Source organism: Peromyscus eremicus, chromosome 17 (genome assembly GCF_949786415.1).
Source record: "Peromyscus eremicus chromosome 17, PerEre_H2_v1, whole genome shotgun sequence".
Lineage (NCBI taxonomy): Eukaryota > Metazoa > Chordata > Mammalia > Rodentia > Cricetidae > Peromyscus > Peromyscus eremicus.
The window spans coordinates 53,679,474-53,705,094 of record NC_081433.1 but is presented as its reverse complement, the minus strand read 5'-3'; positions in this window follow the sequence as shown (position 1 = coordinate 53,705,094).

Here is a 25,621-nt window from a genome sequence, read left to right as displayed (position 1 = left end):
ATGACACTAGTGGGATTCAGGTGTTTCTGGTACATGGACTGCTCTCACTCAATGTGAGGTTGAACTGTTGACCTTGTGTACATCCTACGTCACAAATGAGTCTGTCAGATATGCTAAGCCTATAGGCTGAAGATGATGCCCCAACACTGCGGAGAAACCTCAGATGACTGTCCAGGCAGCTGGCTGTTTCTGTCAACTCACAAATTTTTGGAAGTTGCTTGCATGCACTTCCTGTTTTTATTTTTGTTAGCTAATATTATTGCCTTCTTGGGTCTCTGAGGGAGTTGAAGATTAGTTAGTTATAGTTGAAGATTAATTAGGATAGAAAGTGAATTAGATACATTTTGAACTTACCAAAATAGGATAGATAATGGAATTATTTTCTCTGAATTTGTCAAATACAAATGGACTAGACATTGTTTAGGTATTTATTACTTGTATATATTATATATAGTTATTGTACTTTTGTATATAGTTTTTCTTATGTTAGTTATAAGGTTTTTCCTTTTTTCTTTTTATTAAAATAGAAAAGGGGAAATATGGTAATATTTTATTTTGTACTAAAATGTTATTTGTATGTTAATAAATAAAGTTGCCCAGGGGTCAGAGCTATTAGCAAGCCATAGGAAAGCCAGGCGGTGGTGGTGCATGCCTTTAATCCCAGCACTTGGTAGGCAGAGCTAGGTAGATCTCTGTGTGTTCAGGGATACAGCCAGCATTGGAGACACATGCCTTTAATCTCAAAACCAACCATAGAAGACCTGGAGGTCTGTACAGACAGGCAGTGATGAGGCGGTCATGTGGTTGGGTTTACAACCAATGAGAAGGCAAAACTGAAAGTCTTTATAAAGACTTTAACACAGGAAGTAGCTCTCTTTCAGAGAGGTAGGACCACCAAAGGAGGAAGGGTAAGGTTTTAGCTCTTAGCTCTGACCTCTTGGCTTTCTTCTTTGCATTGGTTCTGTGTTTCTTATTTAATAAGACGGTTGGTTACATCTACATGTTTGTCTTTGGTTAAGGAAGTTGGTTGCAAGTTGTTACTGGTCATGGTCAAGAAAATACTATTCAAAAGATGCTAGATTCAGGGAGCTCTTACTGAAAAGAAAAAGAGGGGATATATGAATGTTAGGAAAAAAGGGTACATTATTGAATCTATTTTATTCCCAAAAGCAACTATTAATCTCAAAATATTTTACTCAATTTAATCTCAATCTATTTTGTTCCCAAAAGCAACTATTAATCTCAAAATATTTTACTTTTTGTAAAATTGATTTCTGTATACTGACACAAATTTAATGTTATTTTTGTTATAATATATATATGTTTTTGCTTTTGTTTAAGATATTTTTGTATATTGATACAAATTTAATGTTATTTATGTTATGCTGTACATATATTTCTATTTTGTACTGATGCAGCTTATTTAATTATGTAATGCAAAGTTTTAGTCTTTGAAAGCTATTTAGGATAATAAAGAAATACAGGATAATAGTAACCTTTAACTATCAAACTTATAATCATGTTAGGTATATTTTCAAGGTCACACAGAGCTATATTTTAGATAGATAGGTGATCTCCAAACACTTCAAATACCTACAGAATGTGGCATTCAAAATATTTTAACAACAAGGCTTGTCTTGACATTGAGACACTTCTGTTCCAGACATCACCAATCTACTTCAAAAAAGGGCATCAAAGAGCCTCCATATTGGAGTTTATTTTCTTTGTGGCAAAAGCTAGCCATTTGGGTAAGAAACTGCCCTTGCCTCAACTGCTGACATGATGCTGTCAAACTGGACAAGCAGGAAACAAAGAAAAGTGACCAACAAACTCAATTTCCTACTTCTCAGAAAAGTCTGTCAGATATTCTTGGCCTGTAGGCTGAAGCTGAATGCCCCAACATGGCAGAGGAACCCAAGGTTACTGTTCAGGCAACTAACTGTTTCTGTCATTTCTTATAATTTTGAAAGTTTCTTACTCTGTGCTTCCTGTTTACTCAGGTAATATTAATTCCTTCTCAGGTCTTTGATGGGGTTGAAAAATAGATAGGTACAGTTACAGTCTTCCTTAATTATGGTAGAAAGTAAATTAGGTATGAAACTTTGGACTCATTGGGGAAGACATCTGATGGAGTATTTTCTCTGATTTGCCAAACAAAAATTGACTGGACATTGTGAATGTATTTCTTACTTGATAATTGTTTTTGTTGTATATAGTTTCATTTTGTTAAGGTTAATACCTTTTCTTTCTATCTAGACAATACCTGATAATCATTCTTTGCTGTGGGATAATGGTTTTGTATACTGGTTTAATAAAATTCTGATTGGCCAGTAGCCAGGCAGGAAGTATAGGTGGGATAAGCCGATAAGGAAACTTCTGGGAAGAGGAAGGCTGAGTCAGGAGACACTAGCCTACCGTCCAGGGAGCAGCATGTAATAACACACAGGTAAAGCCATGGAACATGTGGCATTAACAGAAATTGGCTGAATTTAAGTGTAAGAGCTAGTCAGTAGTAAGCCTGAGCTAATGACCAAGCAGTTTTAATTAATATAAGCTTCTGTGTGTTTACTTGGCTCTGAGTGGCAGCAGACCAGGTGGGACACAGGAAAACTTCAGCTATAATTCTTATTGTAAGTAATTTTACTACATTAGAGTTAGAACCTTTCCTTTTTAATTAGACAAAAAGGGGGAAATGTTATGGGAATTTTGTCTGTGTTGTGGTCTGATGTCCAATGGAGTCAGGTGTTGGTTTCAGTGGTGGGGTTCACATTCATCTGGCCAAAATGGATCAGGGAGTTCCCTGGAGGACTCAGGACAAGGGAAAGAAAGGCTGTTGAAAAGGAAGAAGCTGAGACAGAAGGTAGAGTGGCTTTTTCGAGCCAAGAAGAGGAAAATGGTGGTGTATCATAGTCACTTGTGGTTATCTCAGGTTTTATCCATAGTATTTATCCTCAAGTTCTATTTTTGATAAACAGTAAAAGAAATTTCAATACATGAGCATATATATATATATACACATATATATATATATATATGTATGTGTACACACACACACACACACACACACACACACACACACAAATAAAATACAATAGTTAGCCTCACATATGAAGAAAGTGTTTCTAGTATTGACCACCAGGAAACCAAACTGTATGTAGCTTGTATACAAATTAGCTTTAAAGTTGTAAGGAAAAGAGACAAAATCCTGTGACTTACAATGAATATTTAAGGTCTGTTCTGTTCCTTTGTGTGAGAACCTTCACTGTTCTTTCTGTCCACACGACATCTCTTTGTACTGTTACAGACAACACAGAGCTTCCCAGTGGCAAACTTTGCTTTTAAGTTTCCTCACCTTGCTGTGTGTTTTTGGTGCCTGCTGAAGCACACACTATATGAAATAGAAACTGACACTTTCTTCTTCCTAGCTTCTGTACTCTGTTCTGAGAGAGAACTGTTTCATTGTGTCTTTCCTGAATATTTTAGTGTGGGAAGAAAGTAGAATTCATATCAAACAGATAATTTCAATGCTGACAATATGACTCAGAATCTGCAGATTTTTTAAAAATATGTAATGAAACCAAGAGGAGAAGTCACAAAAGCTTTTATGCCCTGAACTTTGAGATAATAAAAAGCATTTATAAAATAAGTTAATTCTGACAGGTAAAAGCCATGGCTGTTCATGTGATGTGTCACAGAAGCTGCTGGCAGGAGGATGTGCCTTTACCTATGACAAATGGGAAGGTCCTACCATCACTGTTTCTTGAGGATTCCTACCAGCTTCATTATTCACATAATGGCTTCTTTAAAAGTAGATAAACTTTAAACATCCTCATTATTCTAGTCTCCCTGAAACCAGAAGTATTATCTTCTTTCAATAACAGAGATATTAAAAGCCTGAAGTTAAGCAATGTCTCTTGTGGGGAAAAAAAAATTGTATTAATGCCTTCAATCCTTGATTTCACAAAGACACATTGGCTGAGGCTATACATTGAAAACCTGTTTTAAAAAGGCTTATATATTTGTCAATTAAAAAAATACTAAAATAGAGGGCAGGGGAGATGTCTGAGTAGATAAACCTACTTGCTACACCAGCATGACGATCTGAGTCCAAATCCTCTGAAGTCATGTATAAACCATACACTCAGACAGTACATGGACAAAATAATACCTTAAAATATATTAAAATGGGGAATCTGATTAAATTAGCCTAATAAAATAAGCAAGAAATAATCAATATATTACACCAAATTCATTAGCAGGAATATCAAACAATAAGAATTAAGAAGAATGAACCTCATGGTAACTAATTTCAGTATAGGAAATGGTACTGAGTGAAGGGGCCTTGCACAGCCTAGTCCTGCCACTGAGCTATATTCGAACCCATGAGGGAGTTTGAAGAATGTTAATATTAACAAAAGCAAAAGGAAAGGAGGAATAATGGATGAGGGGAGCACAATGCAAATGATGAAAGGGGGGCTGCCATTGCTTTCTGAAGCACAGTCACTTGGGCAGACATTTTGAGGGAGTCATGTATATGACTTGAGTTGGTGACTAGGCAGGTGACTCTTGTAAAATCTGCATTAAACACACAGCAAAGCAGCCCTTGAATGTCAGCTGAAGATTTCTCCATAGAAGAAAATGTCCCAGATATACTGTTTCAGAAACTGGGCTTACATGAGAAACTAACAGCAGCAGACAGCAGATGTGTGTTGATATGTCACTATGGATTAATTATTTTGCTATGACATTCATACTTGTTATACATTAGTATTTTCATATTCACTTAAAACTATTTGGGGAGAATTAAAACCAATGAAAATTAAGAGTTTAGGGGCTAAAGTGATGGCTCAATGGTTAAGAGCACTTGCTGTTCTTTCTTTTTTTTTAAGATTTATTTATTTATTTATTTATTATGTATACAGCATGCATGACTGCAGGCCAGAAGAGGATACCAGATCTCATTACAGATGGTTGTGAGCCACCATGTGGTTGCTGGGAATTGAACTCAGGACCTCTAGAAGAGCAGGCAGTGCTCTTAACCTCTGAGCTATCTCTCCAGCACTTGCTGTTCTTGCAAAGAACTTAACTTCAGTTTCTAGCACACACAGAAGGCCACCCACAATCTATAACTCCAGCTCTAGGAGACCTGACACATTTTTCTGGGCTATGTGGACACCTACATTCAAATGTACATATTCTTACATACATACATACACACACACACACACACACACACACACACACACACAGAGTCACAATTAAAATTAAAATAAACGTTCAAAAAATCAAGAGTAATTTTTATATGTTTCTACTAGTGTTGAAAGGCTGAATGTAAAAGTTAGGTATAGGCTAAGGGACTAGGTGGGGGAGGGTAAGGATCTCCCTAGGAAGGGAGAGTAGAATACACAGTTATGGAGAAATAGGTGGGGGACTGGAACAAGAGGATAAAGTGGGAGAGGGTGGGAAGGGGGGTTATGGAGGGAATATGGGAAAGGACACTAAATCTAAGGGCAATTTGAGAGGTCATATGGAAAACTAATACAGCAGAAGCTATTTAAAATATATACATATATGAAAGAAATCTAAATTGTTCTTACCAAATAACAGGGAGAGAAAGCCCCAACTAGACATCTCTCACCATCAAATGAAATTTCTAGTGACTGGAATGGGTTATATCTAATCAAATTGTTGCTCGTAGTGTCCTAATGGAAAAAAAACCAACAAGCCAGGCCATTGCCACAGCTATTGGTTGCTCTTACCACACTAATGTTAGGGCCCATTGCTGAAGACAACGCCTATACAACTCACTGAACATGAAGTTGAGCTGGTGCCTACCTAGAGCCTTTACCTCCATTATTTTATTACAGTACTGGAAGATACTCTGCATACCGCCAGATGAAGGTAAATAACAACCCAGCTACAAATGTACAATGGTGTCCTGCCTGCAGGACACACGGGTGCAATAGAGGCCCAAACATTGTGGGAATTGAAACACACGCCCTGACATTGCCTGGTAGCTAAGAACCTGAGACCAGATAGGCCATGCACTTAAGAGAAAAGCCAAATACTACTGTTCTGCTATCAGAACATAACAATAAAATGACTCCTAACAACATTCTGCTGTCCTCATAGATCAGTGTCTTGCTCAGCCACCACCAGAGAAGCTTCCCCTGCAGTCAATAGGAGCAAATCTAGAGACCATCAACTGGACAATGTGCAAATAGTGAAAGACCTTGGCACATTCAGTCCTGGATGGAATTTCTCCATCAGTTCCTCCCTAACTTAAGGCTCAGGGAACCCTGAAGAAAAGGAGGCAGAAAGATTCTAAGAGCTAGTGGAGATGGGAGACATGAAGGAAACAAGGCCTTCTAGACGCAGAAGGTCTGATGGACATACAAACTCACAGAGATTGTGGCAGCATGTGTAGAGACTGCACAGGTCTAAGTCAGATGGGTTGACAGTGCTGAGGGGAAGTAGACACATCCTCCACCCCATCCAGAAGCTGTCTCTACTTGATAACCATTCACAAAGGAGAAGTTAGTTTTCTCCAACAGAGTCTCATTGTGTATACAAGCCACACTAAAGGGCAAGGCCCATGCCCAGCAGTAATGGCCAACACAAAAGGAATTCAATGGGTTTTTTTTGTTGGTTTGTTTTTGCTTTGTTTGTTGTTTTGTTTTGTTTTTTATAACACAATGCTTTGGGTATTTAAAATCTATTTTTTAATATTTTTAACTTACAGATCTTTTGGTTCTATATTATGGTTTCTGATTTAGTTTTTATGGTTTTTCTGTGTGTGAATATGTATGTCTCAGCCTTGTGCTTTTTCTTTAACTGATTTTTTCAGTTTGTTTGTTTTGTTCTATTTCAGTTTGTTTATTTTATCTTATTTATTTTCTTACAATTTTTTGAAGGACTGTTTTTATCCTAATGAAAGAGAGAAAGCAAAGGTATAGATTTGGGAGAGTGGGGGAGTAGGAATTATCTAAAAGGAGTTGGAGGTGGGGAAACAATAATCAATACATTGTACGAAAAAAATCTATTTTTAATTAAGAAGAGAGAGATGATCAGACTATATGTAACAACAGAATCTGATCCAAACACAAGTCTAAGAAGCAAAACCATGCCTGCAACAACCGGTCCAGAAAACTAGGGCTTTGGAACAATGGACCCAACAGGATCAGAACTTGTTCATCTTCTGCTAAGGTGGTTTGATACATGATTTTTCTGGCTTTGGACTGACTATTTAACGGAGGATGCCCTTGAACCCTGATCCTTTTGCTTCTACCTCCTTTCTCGTGCTTTGTCCTAGGGAGAACCAATCAACGCCAGCTAACTAAGAACTCAAAGCAACCAATTAGAGGCATCCCTTGACAGGACCTGACAGCTTTCTCTTGGCAGGAACCACCAATGAAGACGCAATGGAAACCCTTTGCTCATTATTAGCAATCTTTCTCATCCCTCTACTAGCTTTTGAGGTTGCCAAAAGCATGTGACAGTGGTGGTTCCCTTCTCTGAAAGTACTGATACTTTGTATTAGAATCAACCTATCTAAAGATAGATATTTGGTTGAAAATTACGTTTACCATAGAATGAAACATCATGTTGTCATTTAGAGATATAAGTAAAGGAGTATTTATGGAAATGAAAATTTTTATATATTAAAATTTTGAAAAATAAAAACCAATTGTGCATGTTATTTTGAATATTTTCAAGGCTATTTGGAACTCTATCTGCAGTTTCTCTAAAATTGTCAGGTATAATTTATATTGTACTTATTTTATAAACTGATATATGTTATTGCTTTATTAGAAAAAAATCTTCTATAAGCTTATAAGAAGAAAACAAATGTTATACCAGACTACATTATTATTTAATCCAGCCACTTCATCCATTTGTGATAGTGATATCATGTCCCATTATATTTGCTGATTCCTTGGAATGTTAACATAAGACAGAAAATTACAAAAACTTTAAAAAGAAGTGGAATCAATGACAGTGATTTTTATTCTGTAAGTCTATTCTAGCTGAATAATCTATACCAAAGGGGATAGCCAATACATACAAGTAGTAAGGTTCTTAGCTAGATGCGTGGTACACAACTACAAACCCAGAACACTGTAGGCCGAGTCAAGAGGATTGCCATGAGTTTGAGCAGCCTAGGATATGTACTGGATTCTAATAAATTACTGGATTGTTTTAGAATGAAGGGTCTATTTCTCTAGCTTGGGTTTCATTGCTGTCTTGCTTTGGGTCAAAGATGTTGGCAAGTGTGTATCAAACAATAGCTTGGAAGTTGCCTCCATGATGGGCTGCACTCAAGCATAAGCTGTGTGACCATCAAGAGAGGGATCTAACAAGCTGCCCTGAGTGCACAGTGCCAGGACAAAGTGTTAGACACAAGCAATGACAGGTCAGTAGCCGTGTGGTGGAAAACAGCCTCCACTAACACCCAGCCCTTTGTTTCACTCCTTGAATTTGAGTCTCTCATCACTTCACTTAATTAATAGAAAGCAACTCAATCCACATCTGGTCAATTCTGAATCTAAGCCTCAAGAAGAATCAGAGACATCTGGGCTTGTGTTCTGGGGACTTTTGGGCAACCAGGTAAACATTCTGAGGGTCTGACTGAAGTGATCATTCAAATAGGTCATGTGGTGATAAATGAGTCATAGAACTATTTAAAGTAAGAATTGAACCCAGACTTAGGTGACCTGTCAGCTGAGAAAAGTCACATGACTGTTCACTGAGAAGAGCCGCAGCAGTAGACTGTGAGCCCTGCTAGGGTTTAAAACAATGAACAAACACAATAGTGCGTGTATTTAAGTTCTAAATTTCAAAGCATGGCACATCAAGTTGAGGCAGGAGAGACAGAGCTCCTTCACTTGATGTGCCATGCTTTATTCATCCCACAGAGGCCTGCCCCTTTCTGAGTGGAGACAGAGGAGGAGTAGATGGGGATCTGGGTAGATGGGAAGCAGGGAGAGAGAACAGGAGGAGAGGGAGGAGGGAAAACTGTAGTGGGTATGTTAAATAAATGAAAGAAAAGTAATAAAATAAATGAATAAAAAATACAAAACAAGCAAAATGATTAAAATTTCAGAATGGTTAATTATAGGTCAATAGATAAGTCTTTATTTATTGTCTCTCCAAATTTCCAAACACCTACCCAGATATATTTATTGTGATGGCTAATTAATTGTCTACTTGACTGGAATCAACATGGAAAAACACTTCTGGGGCTGTCTATGATAGTGTTTCTGAAAAGAGAAAAATGAGGAGAGAAGGTCCATCCTGAATGTGGGCAAAGGCATTCCTTGGCTTGTATCCTGGGTTGAGTTAAAATAGAAAAAAGGAAAGAGAGAGAGAGAGAGAGAGAGAGAGAGAGAGAGAGAGAGAGAGAGAGAGAGAGAGAGAGAGAGAGGCGCAGGGAGAGAGGGAGAGAGGGAGAGAGATAGGGAAGGAAGGAAGGAAGGGAAGGAAGAAAGGAAAGGGAAGGGAAGGGAAAGGAAGGAAATAAAGGAAGGAAGGAAGGAAGGAAGGAAGGAAGGAAGGAAGGAAGGAAGGAAGGAAGAAAAAGAGAGCTGAGCTCCAGCAATCGTCTCATGAGTCTGAGAACTGAAACACACTCTATGACGACTCTTATATGATAACACAAAGCTCCCCTCAGTGTTATGACAAAAGGGAAAAGGGCTTCTCATGCAGCGGAAATCTCAGCTCGGAACACACACACTAACACATGCCACACCACACCACCCCCACAAATACACATCTGCACACACACATACACAGAGAGACATAGAGAGACACAGGGAGAGACACAGAGGCTTATACTAGATCATTCCTCATATATTGCTAGGAATTTGGGCCATATGGCTCCACCATAGCAATGTATTCTAGGAGTCATCTTGACAAAGACTAATAGAGACATCATGTAAGGACACTGTACTAAAAAAACTATCTTGCACCATCTGGCTGGCAAATGTAAGCAGGCCAGCTTACTATGCTCTGAGCTTGTAATCTTATCTACCTTGCCAACAGAGCCAGGCAACTTATTCATGCATTATTGTTCTCCAAATTGTGAGGCAAGTCCCCACAGGCTGCCTTCCCTAAAGCCTTCTTCTGTCCATAAACACATCTGTGTATTCCCTATAAATGTCAGATCCTTGCCAAAGAACAAGGAAGTCTGTGGTTCTCCAGGGAATCCTGTCTTCTCATTTTACCTTCAGCAGTGAACAGTCTCTAGTTTTAACGAGGAGTGGAATTATGCTTTAGTGAAGAAAATGATCCTCAAGAATGAGAGGGACAGATGCTCCAGTTTTTGGTCCATCAGTTTAGCTTGAAGAGCTAGTATATCTTTCATTCATGCAGATATTTTTAATTTTTTTATTTAATTTTAATTACAATTGCATGCATTGTGAACATGTCCACCCAGCAATCCTCTCTTATCTCTTCTTACTCCTACAGATACCCTTCTTTTTCCAAAGTAACCCACTTTCCAATGTCATGTCTTATTTTAAAATTGTATTTTATATATTTTTTGAGAATTTCATATAAAAATACATGTATTCTGATCAAATCAACCTCCTCTTCCCCCAATCATTTCTTCCCAGTTTCTTATTTCTATTTCGCTAAGTCCAATTAGGGCTGCCTGGATATGCATGGGTGTAGGACCATCTACTGGAGTGTGGGCAACTCCCTGGTACCACATCTCTGAATAAAACTGTCTCTCCTTTACGCAATACTATCAATTGCCAATAGCTTTCAGCTAGGGCTGGGGCTTCATAAGCCCCTCCTCAACCCATGCTGAAATTTTCACTGGCCTGCTCCTGTCCAGGTCATGTTCAGACAACCACAGTCACTGTGAGTTCACGTGTAGCATGGCTTTGTCATGTCAAGAAATCATGCTTTGTTAAAATATCAGCACAATGGAAAATGAAGCAACACACAAAGATTCTTACATAAATCTTATTCATCCCCACCCCCTTAAGGTGTCAAGCATGGTTCTCAGACAGCTTTTGATCTAGTCAGTAATAACTTTAAAAAAAAGCAAAAATCCACAGCAACTTTTTGACATAAGATTCACATACTTGCAGAAAGTAGACATACAAGCATAATCTATAATTTAACCTACTTAATTATATTGAGGTCACTCTACAAAGATATCAAAGAACCAAATGCCATATTTAGTTTACAACATTGGCAAAGAAATGCACGTGCTCTAAGCAGACTGATTTATAAATCGTTTCTCATTTCCAAACTCATGAAGCGAACTGTGTGATCATTCCCGAAATTAACCGTATTTGGCACCCTCATCCTGCCTTGCCATCCATTTACACAGAGAAGAAACAGGATTTTAATGAGGCACATCTTCACAAATCACTGTTACAAATCAGTACCATCCATGTGGAAGGCTCAAATTAGAATCAACATTCCAAGTTCCTGTTTCCATTATTTTGCTCTGAATCTCAAATCTCAAGCCCTTCTCCTACATTGAGATGCTTTTTCCAAAATTATTTGTTAAAAGTTTTAGCACCCAATTTTGCAGGGAAAGATAATATATGGTGAGTCTCATGAGGAAGGTGCAGCCATTCATCAATCCTGCTTCCTGTTTTTCCTTTGCTCAGAACATACAGTATTCAGTCTATATCAGAATAGGAAAAAAGACATTTGTTTTGAAGATGTTTCTAATTCCTCTTTTAAAAATGTGAAGTAGTAGTTCCGGTGGTGTCTTAGTTAGGGTTTTATTGTTGTGAAGAGATACCATGACCTCAGTAACTCTTATAAAGAAAACACTTAATTGTGGAAACTAGCTTACAGTTTCAGAGGTTTAGTTCATTACCATCATGGCAGGAAGCACGGCAGCATGCAGGCAGACATGGTGTCTGAGAAGGAGCTGGGAGCTCTACATTTGCATCAGCAGGCAGCAGGCAGAGAACTGGCTTGAGCTTCTGAGACCTCAAAGCCTGCCCCACGGTGACATATTTCCTCCAACAAGGCCACACTTCCTCCAACAAGGTCACACTTCTAATAGTACCACTTCCTTTCTCTTCTAGCAGGTTCAGAGTAGCTGGATTTATGTTGAGGTCCTTGATCCACTTGGACTTAAGTTTTGTGCACGGTGATAGATATGGATCTATTTGCAGCCTTCTACATGTTGATATCCAGTTATGCCAGCATACAGCAGACCACATTGCAGGTCTTCTTAAAGCATGTGAACCACTACAAGACTGCCGAGTTGAAAAGTTCTGGATTTTTAAACATGTAGTGATCTCAGGGAAATCATCAGTCAGTTACCGGTGTTCTAATTAAGGACTTCACTATGAATTCATGCAACCCAGAAATCTTCAATTATTTTTTTCTGAAAGTTTCTACATTCTACTGTTTGATTTCTTATCTAACTTGGCCATTTAATACGGATTTTTCCCTCACTTCCACATTTGATGTCCTTCTTTTCTCATCCCTGTGTCTTCTTTTTCTGCAGAGCTGGGGCTGGAATTCAGGGATTGTGTCTGTTAGGTAACCATCACTGAACAACGCTCCCACATCTTATTTCTGCTGTTTATCCCATCTAATTTGATGTAATCAAAAGGATCAAATTAGTTTTCTAGAACTGAAATCCTACCAATTATATTTAGAGATCTATGATTTGAATTACAATAAAATTTGTATTTAACAATTATATTTAAAGTATTTTTATCACTTAAACATAGATTTGATTTCTATTTTACTCACCATCCCCTCATAAACTAAAAGAAAATAATTTTATGAGGCTTACTTTTATCCAATAGTTGCAAGGATTTAGGCTTTTAACTTTTCTATTACCTAAAAAGATTTTTCAGCACTTTAAAAAATATATGCTCTGAGAAAATGTCTTATTTTTCTCACTATGTAGAACTTAAGATAAAAATTAAGGCTCCACATACTCACGTTGAAAAAGATTTTATATTCTCCAATCCAATTGCACAAAATAGTCATAATAACTACTCATACTATGCTCTTAACAATAGCACATTTCCTTATCATAGTTCCATTTGCCAAATTCACATTGACATTACAGCACAGACTGAAGAAAGAATGTTGTAACTTAAGAGTTTTGTGCATTAAAAAATAATACATAATTATCAAAAATAAAGCCATTGGTTACTGGAAGGGAAGCTGGGTTATTATGGATTTCTCAAAGGCAAATGGCAGTTGAGATTTTTTATGTACTTGTAACAATGCTGCTGTTCACTTCTCAGCTCTGAGCTGGTACATGAAAACTATTTCTATTACGGCTCCACGATCCTTGTTACCTTTCTGAATATAATGAGAGAAGCCAGCGTTGGAGAAAAGTAAAATTTGAAATATGAGAAAAATAAATCTTGCCCAATATGTAGGGGTCTATGACTTGGTCCTATTCCTGTGAATCATGGAGTATTTTATTTGGAAATGAGGTGTGTAAAGAGAACAGGTAGTGACTACTTAGATATATGAAGATAACTTTTGGTCTACTCACCTTCATTTTAAATTCTTAAACATCCACACTAGCAGCTACCTAGCAAAAAGACCCAGAGTTGATATCTAAACCCAGAAAGAAATCTGACTTGTGTTTTGAAGCAGTGAACCACAGGGCATTGATTTTCAATGAATTAATTGTGTCAAGTGAAAAATACTAACTAGTGGCCTCATCACCGTGAACTCAAATTGTCTCTGATGGTGGTTTCTCATGAAGGAGGTGAACAGATATAGTTGTCTAGCATCCTAAGATGACAAGTGGTAGGTCTGAAGGAGAAAAGGATTTCTGTAAACAAAAGAAAATGCAACAAAAAGGAAAATATTAAAGTGAAATCAAAACCAATAAATTCATAAAAATTACCTTAATATAATGGCTCAGGCTAGGGAGTTGGTTCAGTGGTTAAGATCATTTGCTCTTAACACTACAGAAGAACTGGGTTGGTTTCCTAGCACAACAGAGTAGCTCACAACCATTTATAACCCCAGTTCTAGGGGATATGACACTCTCCTCAGACCTCCATGGGCACCAGGAACACATGTGATACACATACATGCATGCAGGCAAAATACTCATAGTATAAAATCTTTAAAATCTAATATATATTATATATGTATTAGAAAATATATGTATTAGATTATGAGGGTGCACCACCACACCCAGAAGAGCAAATCCAGGGATTTATATAGTTTATGCAAGTACTCTACCCAAGTCCTAGCATAATACATTTGTAAAAAGAAAAAAATTTCTGCTGTAATTGTTGAGAGTAAGAGCCACGAAGACTTAAAAAGAGAAGAGTGTACTATGCCAAACGGAAAGACAAATGTGTTGACTCTCAGACTATTTTGGGGGGAAGGAGGTATTTATGATACAGGGCCTCACTATACTATGCTGACTGGCCTGGAACTCTCCATGTAGACCAGGCTGACACCAAAGTCACAGAGATTCACCTGACTCAACCTCCTGATTGCCAGGATTAAAGGCATCCACCAGCAAACATGACCCTCAGTTTTTCTATGGATTAGAGTTAGAGAATACATGGAATCAACTGAAATCTTCCATGATGACTGTGTTCTGCCAGATCTATTCCTCTGTCATTCCAGTCTCTATCTTACTATCCCTGCTAGATGCACACCAGCATAGAAGAATTTAATCATCAAATTGATCACAAATCCAAGGGTTTTTTTTTTTAAAACAAATAGCCTAATAGCCTCATCAGAGAACTAAACAAATCCTCAGAACATTTTATAATTGATAGGCTTTATTTGTTCTCTAAACTTATATGTGTATGCATATATGTATGTACATATATACATATATACATAAATATATGTGAAATTTAACTAGGCACTGCAAAATATGTGTGAGTGATAATTTTCTCACCAGTTGAGTAATTCCTGACTTGCTATTTCTTTTACAGGAAAGGATGACTGATGCTGAAAAACAGCAGGAACTTAAAGGAGAGAGGATACAATAAGCATAATCTGAATGTGATCTTCAACACATGAAGGAATACAGAGATAAAAGAACTAGTTCCTCTCAAGAAGAACAAGTCAGGAATAGGAGCTAGGACCATAAACTGGATATAATCCCGGTTATTGGAAGGCTGAGCCTGAGCCCAGCCCCAGTTACATAGCAAGTTTCATGGCAGCCTGAGTCATAGGCTGACAGATTCTGCCTCAAAGTAAAAGTATATTTTTAATGCAAAGCTAATTAATATATCAGAAAATGACTGTATAGTTAACTAAACTTTTTTAAAATGTTTTTATTTCCTTTTATAATTTTAATCCCTGAGAGTCTAACATAGATATTAGAGGTCTTTCCAAAATCATGAGTACATTTCTCTACTTAGAAATTGTAGGGAAAAGGGGCCAGCTAAAGAAACTCACCCTGACCCTGGAGCCCAGAACCAGTTAAAGAAACCCACCCTGACCCTGGAACCCAGAACCAGTGAAAGAAACACTTTATCCCTGAAGCCAGAACCAAAGAAATATGCCCTGACTCTGAAACTAGTGCCAAAGAAACACACTTTGTCCCTAGAATCAGAGCCAGTGAAAAAAGTAATGCTCTGTCCTTAGAATTAGAACCAAAAAACAAAGAAAGGCTAGTGAAAGATACACAATTTAGCTCTGAAATCAGGGCCATCTCTGCCCCTGATCAACAAAACTAATTCCTGAGCAGGAAAATCTAACCAATCCCTGAATAGAAAATTCTATGCCTAAGAAACCCTATCTAAACCACCCTGCCTGGTCAGTTGTGGGCTATTCTTTCCCAACTTGGTAGAGTCAGCCACTCTTCTGGACTCCTCCTTCCCAAATAAACCTCTTTCTCAAAGGAGTCTAGGTTGTGAAGATCTTCCTTCGCTGGTGCAGAGAAAAACCTTGCTAAGACATCCCTTAGGGAAATGAACAGGAAAAAACAAACAAACAAAAACAAAAACAAACAAACAAACAAAAAAAACCTTTCAGAGACATTGCGTTAGGGGGCTGAGCAAGGCAGAACAGAACAGAAGAACTTTGCTGAGATGTCCCTTAGGGGACTGAGCACTGAGCAAGGTGGAGCAGAAAAAGTAACAACTGTAGAACCAGAGCCGGAGGAGATTGTTACATTTCTGCAGGGGTTTCCCCTTTAGCACAGTGAAGCAAAAGACACAACATCCTGGACCAGAGAAGAAGCAGAGCTGTGCTGGGAAGCCCCGTTAAGTGGGCTCTCCAGGGGAGGAGCAGGATTGCTATATCCTGTGGGGAGACCATCCCCCACTGTACCCCCACTCAACGAATAGCCTGACTCCCCAAACAGTCAGCATACCTTTCCCTCCAGAGCTGAGCTTTTTAACTGATCAAAGGTTCCCATAAGTAAACTAGATATGTTAGCTAGAGAAACTAATGCAGAACTGAGTTCATTTACTCAAAGCTACTCTATTCCTCAAACTGTTTAAAATCAAGCATCATATATAGTCTTGATATTTGAAAGCTCGGAAGTATTCTGTTAAAAATTGTATAAATCTAATTGATATCTTGGTAATATCATCATTAAGGTACAGCAATAGGCTTTTAGGACAATGCAGGTATAACACAATAGAGCTTATTCATTTTCAGTTACATTTAAAAGCGATTATATGCTAAAAATGGAAATCACAAATAGATGTGTGGAAGATTCCTTTTTGAAAGTTAATGTCACACACAGAGTGTTAAGCTTCATGGGGTCTTACCATTGCTGATCATGTTATATCTTCTAGAGTCACTTAAGATGACTATGAGTGACTATGAACTACAGAATATGCTTTCCAGGGAATCATTGTCCTTTTCTTCCAAAAATGTTCATAGAGTTCATTGCATTAGAGATATTTTCTTAGCTGCACATGGTGACATATGTCTTGCAATCCCAGAAATTGGAAGGTGCAGGCAGAAGGATCAGTTATTTGAGGCTGTAGTCTATAAGTATTTGAGGGGAATAGTCTATAGGTAGTGGTATATGAATCTAAAAAAACCCAAATCTGTCAGGAGGTGGTGGCACACGCCTTTTATCTCAGCACTTGGAAGGTAGAGGCAGGTGGATCTCTGTGAGTTCAAGGCCAGTCTGGGCTACAGAGTGAGTTCCAGGAAAGGTGCAAAGCTACACAAAGAAATTCTGTCTCAAACAAACAAACAAACAAACAAGAACCCAAATCTATTTATATTGCACTCAAAATACTATTTCAGTGGATGAAAAACATTAAAAACCTGTGGCCTCAATAATAAAATATATCTCAGTCAGAGAAAATGATTCTTTTAAAGAGTTAAGCTTCAGAGTTGTTTACAAAGATTAAGTGAGTAATTATTGATTCTTTATAGGAATTTACCTTTGAAGCTGTGTTAGCAAGACTAATGCATTAAACACACACACACACACACACACACACACACACACACGCACACACACACAAAACGTTCAGTGTTTTCTGTATTTTTTATAAAAAATAAGTTGTTTAGATAGCCAAATAAATTTGAACAAATTACATTCTGTTAAGGAAAAAAAATCAAAATGCATGTAGGGTTTTTTTTGCACAAATGTAGTAATACAATGTTTTATGAACTCAAAATGAAATATAAATACCCACAAATGGCAACAATGACAAGTGCACTCTTATATACCTCACACTGTGGAAATACAAAGTAATTAACAAAATATGGAAAAGTACAAAATCATTAGCAAGCTAATAGAAATAAGAGCAACATAGCACCATTTTGCCACATATTTGAGGTAAAAAATTATTTTAATAAAAATTATGATTCTTAGAACAGTTGAAATGTGATCTGTAAAATGATGTTGGTGAAACCATAAAGCAATCTCAACTATTTGGAAAAGAATTGTCATTATATCTGAACAGTCTAAAATTTTCATGCCCAGTTCCTCATTCCATTTCAATGATACTGAGATTATTGTGCTGTGATATGTTGATGATGGCTTAAATTTAAGTCACAATGGGTCAAACAGGAAGTAACTGGCGAGTATGTAAGAGCCTACAGCATCTAGCCACTAAAATTCGTGCCTCGGTATCTGTTGTTTGGTGATACCATCTGTTACCACTTTCTTAGCCAATTTACCCAGGGTAATAACAAAACACTTGTAAAGATATTAAAAGTGCAAAATATTTATAATACAGTAAAGGCATTCGTAAATCAATGAGGTAGCCAAAATCTGGATGATAGTGAAATAACCTCAAACTGATCAAAAGAAACTGAGGGACATAATCAGTGGCTCAAGTATAATTAGGTAATAAAAAGTAGAGTAGGCACCAAGGCACAAAAGGAAGAAGAAATTCAATGAGAAAAGTTGGGAAACTCAGGGCAAAGCTGTGGGAGAGAGAGCATGACCGTCACTTGAATGTGTTAAACCTGATAGCAGAGAGAGATCTTGAATGGAAAGTGAAGAATATCCTTTCTAGGAACCCCGCTTGATTAAAGAGCTCAGATTTTAGGCTATGAGCCAAGGAAATCTCCCGATTTCAGAATGATAGACAAGCTTCCAGAAAGACTGTTACACACAAGAGCTGAGGGAGCTCTACCACCAACATTCTGTCACGGCATACTTAGAAAGCAATGTAAATGCTACCTAAGTAGATTGGGAGAGAAGAAAAGGTCGCCCCATCATTCTAGTGATGAATACCAATTCTTGATAGGGTGGGAAATTTTACTATGTCTCTCTTCTCTAACAGTAATACTTCAATACTAAAGATGAGAATTAAAATCTATGGAGTTATGAAAGCTAGCTACTTAACTGCGTATCATGAGAGGTATTCTGAAATAAGTACACATCACTTATAATATCATTAAATTAAATATTTCAACATTTAAGGTTAATAAAATTTAATGAGGCTTCTCTCTTTTCTCCCAGATCCAATCTCACAGTCCCATGCCCATCTTTCCAGCAGAACACCCTTGGCAATCTTCCTTGCCCCCTTCTCATCTCCTGTGGATCTCACAGATCTTCCACTTCTAGCCTTCCTACCCCCACTTGTTGCTTTGCTCCAGACCCCACCTGCAGTAGGTATCTGCTGGTAACCCAAGGGCCACTCCTCCTAGGGCAACAAGTAGGCTGAAGGTGGACCCACACCTCTCCCACTACTCCTAAGATAGAACACTCCCACCCCTTTCTCATTCCTAGCTTGGTAGCAGGAAACTCACTGTAGCCTCCCTTCCCTCTCTTATCTCATCGCCAGTGGAGCACAAAGATCTTCTCCCCAAAACTTCCTTCCCCGAGTTCATTATCCCAGCATCCAACACCAGCAGGCATTCACTGGGGACAGATCAGGTAAGCAGAACAGGGAATCGGGTAAGCTAACTGAAGACCCTCACCACTTCCTCCTCAGCTCCAAATCCAATCCCTCATTCTCATCCCAAGCACTGTAATAAAATACCAGCTACCGTCTTCCTTCCCTCCTGACTTCTCCTCCTAACTTTTTCCCCAACTCATCTCTCTACCAGAGCCCCAATTCCAGCAGACAACTCCTCCTAAACCACAGGCCACACCTGCCAGAAAACCAGGTAGGCTTCCTGCAGATGTTATCTTCCCTCCTGCTCCCCCGTCCCCTGCTTTGCAACAGAACACCCTTCATAGCCTTCACTGACACCTGCTCCCATCTCCTTCTGATCCTACGGATCTTCCCCTTCTAATCTTTGTCTCCCAATTTGTTACTGTTTCCCAGTTCCCAGCCCTGGTAGGCAACCCCTGCTAACCCAAGGGCTGCTCCTCCCAGGGCAACAAGTAGCCTGAGGGCATATCCATACCTCTCCTACTCCTTCTGAGATCCAACTCCCCTAGTATTATCCACAGCTCTCTAGCAGGAAACCTGCTGCGGTCTCTCCTTCCTCTCCAAGAGATCATAAAGACCTTCTCCTCCAACCTTTCCAACTCGTCATAGTATCCCAGCCTCTAATACAACATGCATTTCCTGTGAACACACCAGCTGAGCAGATCAAGAAAACAGGCAACACACAGCCATCACACTCACTGAAAATGCAAAGAAGAAACAGAAATCAAGGAACAAAACACACATACAACAAATACAAATCCAGAAATCGGCACCTAGACCTATAATCCCAAACCTTAGACACCAACAGGAAAACATAATTTATCACCACTAGAGCCCAACCATCCTACCACCACAAGCCCTGAATATTTCAACACTGCTGAAGTAGAAGAAAAAGACCTTAAAACCAACCATAGGAAAATGATAGAGGTCCTTAAAGAGGAAATGAATAAATCCCTTAATGAAATCCAGGGGAAAAAAAAAAAGAAAAAAATCAGAGGAAATAAATACATCCCTTAAATAAATCCAAAGACACAAATAAACAGTTAAAGGAAATGAATAAAACTGATTGATCAATAACTAAAAATGGAAATAGAATCAATAAAGAAAATATAAACTGAGGGAATTATGGAAATGAAAAATTTAGGAATTCAAACAGGCACTACAGAGCTAAGCTTTACCAACAGAATATAAGAGATGAAAGGGAGAATCTTAGGCATTGAAGATACAATAGAAGACATGGATACATGAGTCAAAGAAAATGTTAACTCTAAAAAAACTCCAGACACAAACCATCTAAGAAATATGGGATACTATGAAAACAACAAACGTAAGAATAATAGATATAGAGGAAGGAGAAGAAACTCAGCTCCAAGACCAAGGAAATATTCTCAAAAAAGCATAGAAGAAAGATTCCTGACAAAAAGATGATGTTTATCAGACAGAGAAAATAAAATATTCCATGATAAAGTCAGATTGAAGCCGTATCTATCTATATAGACCCAGTGCTACAGAAGGTTCTGGAAGGAAAACTTCAGCCTAGGGAGATTAACTACACCTATGAAAATAAGAAATAAATAATCTCACACAAGCAAAATAAAAAGAATGGAAACACACACACACACCACCACCACCACCACCACCACCAACAACAACAACAACAAAAAAGCAGGAATCAGCAATCATTGGTCATTGATATCTCTCAATATCAGTGGACTCAATTTCAATAAGAAGACAGACTAACAGAATGGATACAAAAGTAGAATCCATCCTTCTGTTGTATTCAAAAAATGCACCTCAATACCAAGGATAGAAGTTATCTCAGGGTAACAGTTTGAAAAAAAAGATTTTTCAAGCAAATGGACCTAAGAAGCAAGCTTGGTTGAGCCATTTTAATATCTGACAAAACAGACTTCAAAACAAAATTCATCAAAAGAGATAGAAAAGGACCCTACATACTCATCAAAGGAAAAATCCACCAAGATGGCATTCAGTTCTTAACATCTATATTCCAAATGCAATGGCACTTGCTTTTATAAAAGAAACACTACTACAGCTTAAATTGCATATTGACACTGACACACTGGTACTGGGAGACTTCAGTACCCTACTCTTACCAATGAATAGGTCATCCAGACAAAAACTGAACAAAGAAGTACTTGTGCTAACAGACATTATAAACCAAATGGACCTATGATATATTTACAGAATATTTCACCTAAATACAAAAGAATATAACTGCAGGAGGCTGTGGGAGCACAGAGCAGGTAACAAGTAGTATTTAACAGGTTATCCTACCAGACCCACCTGATGGGGAGCCCCAACTGACAAAGCCATGGAGTTACTGCCTGTAAATGATTGCTTGCTCCTGTCTGTAAATTTTCTCATGTGCCACTGTGCCATTTCTTTCTTCCCTAATAACAGCTATGAATTTTCCCCACTGCTTGTGTGTTTATCTCAAGAAAATATTCCATCTTTGGGCACACTTATAGCTGTGGATGGTCAGGAAGAAGATTTCTGCTTAATCTGTATAATTCTAATAATATTAGAATATTTTTCATAACTGACACAGGAAAGTAATAGTATTTTCAGTCACAAAGACAGCTAATTTTAGACTTCAGAACATATTAAAAGCAAACTAGTTGCCCCTAGAGATGATTACACTAGGATGAATTCTCAAGTGTTAGTTATCACTGATTCAAGGTCGGGCTTGAAGCAACTTTGGCAGATGTAACTCCCTGCAGTAATTGACTTTTCACACATAGTCCCAGCTTCACTTTATGTTACAGGCTCAAGGTTCAGCCAACTGTTTACTTTTTTGTCTGGGAACCCACACTAACTTAGAGCTACATGCTTGGCCAAGCGTTACTCACTGGCTGGTCAATGTGACCGAACTAGCCGGAAAGAAATTGTGTGACTTATCACGTGTTATGAGAATGGGTCAGACCCTGAAAATGTAACATATAATTGTCCAAAGTTGGGCAGAGAGAAGACGAGGTTTGAGAGTGTGTGCATGAGCATGAGAGAGCTGCTGTGAAAAGAGCTGTACAGTGTGAGTGCGTGTTAGAGTGTGTGTGAGTGTGCAAAAGGAGTAATGTGAGAGAGTGACTGAATGAGAGAACGAATGAAGAATAAAATAAGATGTGAAACTATGTGAAGGAAAGTAGCAGAATAATGAGAAGAAATGTGTAGAAAGAGAGATGTGGAGATATGTAAAGAAAAGATGTCAAGGAAAATGAAACTGCATAGAAAAGAGATGTAAAAGTGCAAAAGAAGTATGTGGCTGTGTGGGGAAAGTATAGAGAATGTAACAAAGTGGAATGTCACTATGTGGAGCAAGAGAGATTTTCAGAAGAGATTTTTTTATCTAGATGAAGTAAAAGAGAAAGTTAGCATCAGAAAGTGTGTGTGTTTTCTTATTTACCGGCCAGATAGAAACTTATTTCTAAATACCCTCAGATAAAAATGTTTCCTAAAGCCCTGCTACTCTGAGGTCCTCTATTCACAACCCTGGAGAAGTTTTGAGGAGTTAGCCTCCCCCAGACTGCATTAATATACTTTCTCTGCACCTCATGGATCTTTCTCCAAAGCTGACCACATAATTGGACACAAGACAAATTCCTATGGATACAAGAAAATTGAAACAACTCCTTCATCCTATGAGATGACCATGGATTAAAGCTGGATGTCAACAACAGAAAAAACAGATAGCTCACAGACTCATAGAAACTGAATAACAAACTCCTTACTACCTGAAAAGCGGATCAAGACAAAAATAAAGAAAAACAATCAAGAATTTCTAGAATTCAATGAAAATGAATGCACAGTATACTCAAACTTATGGAACACAATGAAAGCAGTCCTAAGAGGAAAGTTCATAGTACCAAATGCCTACATAAAAATTGGAGAGATCTCATATTAGCAACTTAACAGTACACCCAAAAGCTCTAGAACAGAAAGAAGTAAGCACACACATGAGGAGTAGATTGCAAGAAATACTCAAACTGAGGGCTGAAATCAATAGAATAGAATGAGAATACCAAGTATCAATAAACCGAGGAGTTGGTTATTTAAGAAAATCAACAAGATAGATAAATCCTTATCCAAACTAAGTAAAAGATAGAGAATATCCAAATTAACAAAATAAGAAACAAAATGGGGTGCATAACAACAAACACCAAGAAAATCCAGAGAATCATAAAAATATACTTTAAAACCCTATACTCCATCAAATTGGAAAATCTAAAAGAAATAGATAGTTTTCTTGATAGGTAACACTTACTGAAATTAAATCAAGATCAAATAAATAATTTAAACAGATCTATAACTCATAGTGAAATAAAAGCAGTCATTAAAAGTCTCCTATCCAAAGTAAGCCCAGAGACTTTTAGCATATACCAGACTTTCAAAGAAGAGTTAACACCAATACTCCTCAAATTATTCCACATAATAGAAGGAGAAGGAATGTTGCTCAATTACTTTTATGAGGCCGTAATTACCCTGATTCCCAAACAACATAAAGACTCGACAATGAAAGAGAATGACAACACAAAACAAAGAAAAATTGTTTTGTTTGTTTATTTGCTTTGTTTTTTGTTTTTGTTTTAATTTTCTATTTTGTTTTGGGGTTGGAGGTTGCAAAGGCAGAGGGTAGAAGCAAGGTGTCAGGGAGATGAAGGGGATCAGGATTCATGATGTGAAATTCACAAAGAATCAATAAACAGTTTAGAAAAGGGAAATATAGTAATAAAAACTGCATGGTATTGGCATAAAAACAGACATATGATCAATAAAACCTACTTGAAGACCCTGAGATAAAGCCACACATACATGGATCCCTAATTTTTTATAAAGAAGCCTGAAATACACACTGGGAAAAAAGAAACTGAAAAGCTTCTGTCAGGTAAAGAACACTGTCAATCAGAAAAGGAGAAAGGGCTTTCTAAGAAAAGACTGAGGGGTGGATGAATGGATAGTTGATTTATGGGTAGAAGGATGACTGGACAGATGGATAAAGCATTTTAGGGAATGGCCCCTACAGTTTCAAAGGCCAGGATGTTCCATAATTGGCCATTTCAAACCTGAAGAAACAGGAGAGCCCTTGTATCCGTCAATCTGAAGGACAGAGAGTTCTAGTTAACATTTGGAGCTTTCTTTAGTCGGCTGTGTAGGACAAGCCTCTAGCTAAAGAGAGGATTGCCTAGTGTGTTCAATGGGGTGGTGTGGTTAGGCAGAGGAACACTTCTAAGCCTTAGGGATCGAGACACAGATTTTGGAGCTAGCGGCTTGCTGTGAAGACAAGTTAGAGAAGGGAGAAGGAACCCACTGCATGCTGTAGATATTGTCCAACTGAATGAAGACTTCTGTGGAGCAACAAGTGGAAGATCACGTAATTCCACAGTTCACAGTGCAGCCAAGTTTTCTATGTGTGGAGTCACAGAGCGCTGATAAGGTCCAGAGTCACCCAGGACAAGTAATGGTTGCCAGTTACCAGATTTTACTTCTCATTAATGTATGATGTGCTCTGCCTCCAGCATCGTGAGATATGTAAGCCCTGATTCTGTACAAGTGATAGTTAGCTAAGGTCATAAAATGTGGAACTATGAGAATATGAACACATAGCCTTCAAGACTGAGAATTACTGACTGTTATCTTTATAAAAAGCCTTACAAAGATCGCAGAAACAGCATAAAGCTACATTAAGAATATGAATGTAAACTTCAAGTAATTGAATTCTGACAAATGAATAAGTTCTATTTTCTACTATATTAGAATAACAATGATCATGCTGCTAGATCTTAACAATAAAACATATCCCTGTGTGCTGGATAAGTTTATGTCAATTTGACACAAGCTAAAGTTATCTGAGAGGAGGGAGCCTCAACTGAGAAAATGTCTTCTCCATAATATCAGGCTGTAGGCAAGACTGTAGGGTATTTTCTTAATTAGTGATTGATGGGGGAGGGCCCAAGCCATTGTGGATGGTGCTATCCCTGGTGCTAGTGGTCCTGGGTTCTACAAGAAAACAAGTTGAGCAAGCCATGATAAGCAAGCCAATAAGCAGCACCCCCTCATGGCCTCTGTATCAGCTCCTGTCTCCAGGTTCCTGGCCTGTTTGGGATCATTTTCTGACTTCCTTCCATGATGAAGTATAAGCCAAATAAATCTTTTCCTCTCCAGCTTGCTTTTGCTCGTGGTGTTTCATCACAGTAATAGAAACCCTAATTTAAACACCCCATTAAAAAGTTGAGCATCAATAACTATATTGCTATTAGTAGTCACTTAACAGTATTTAAGTACATATGTGAGAAGCCTCTGGAACAAGTAGGAATATC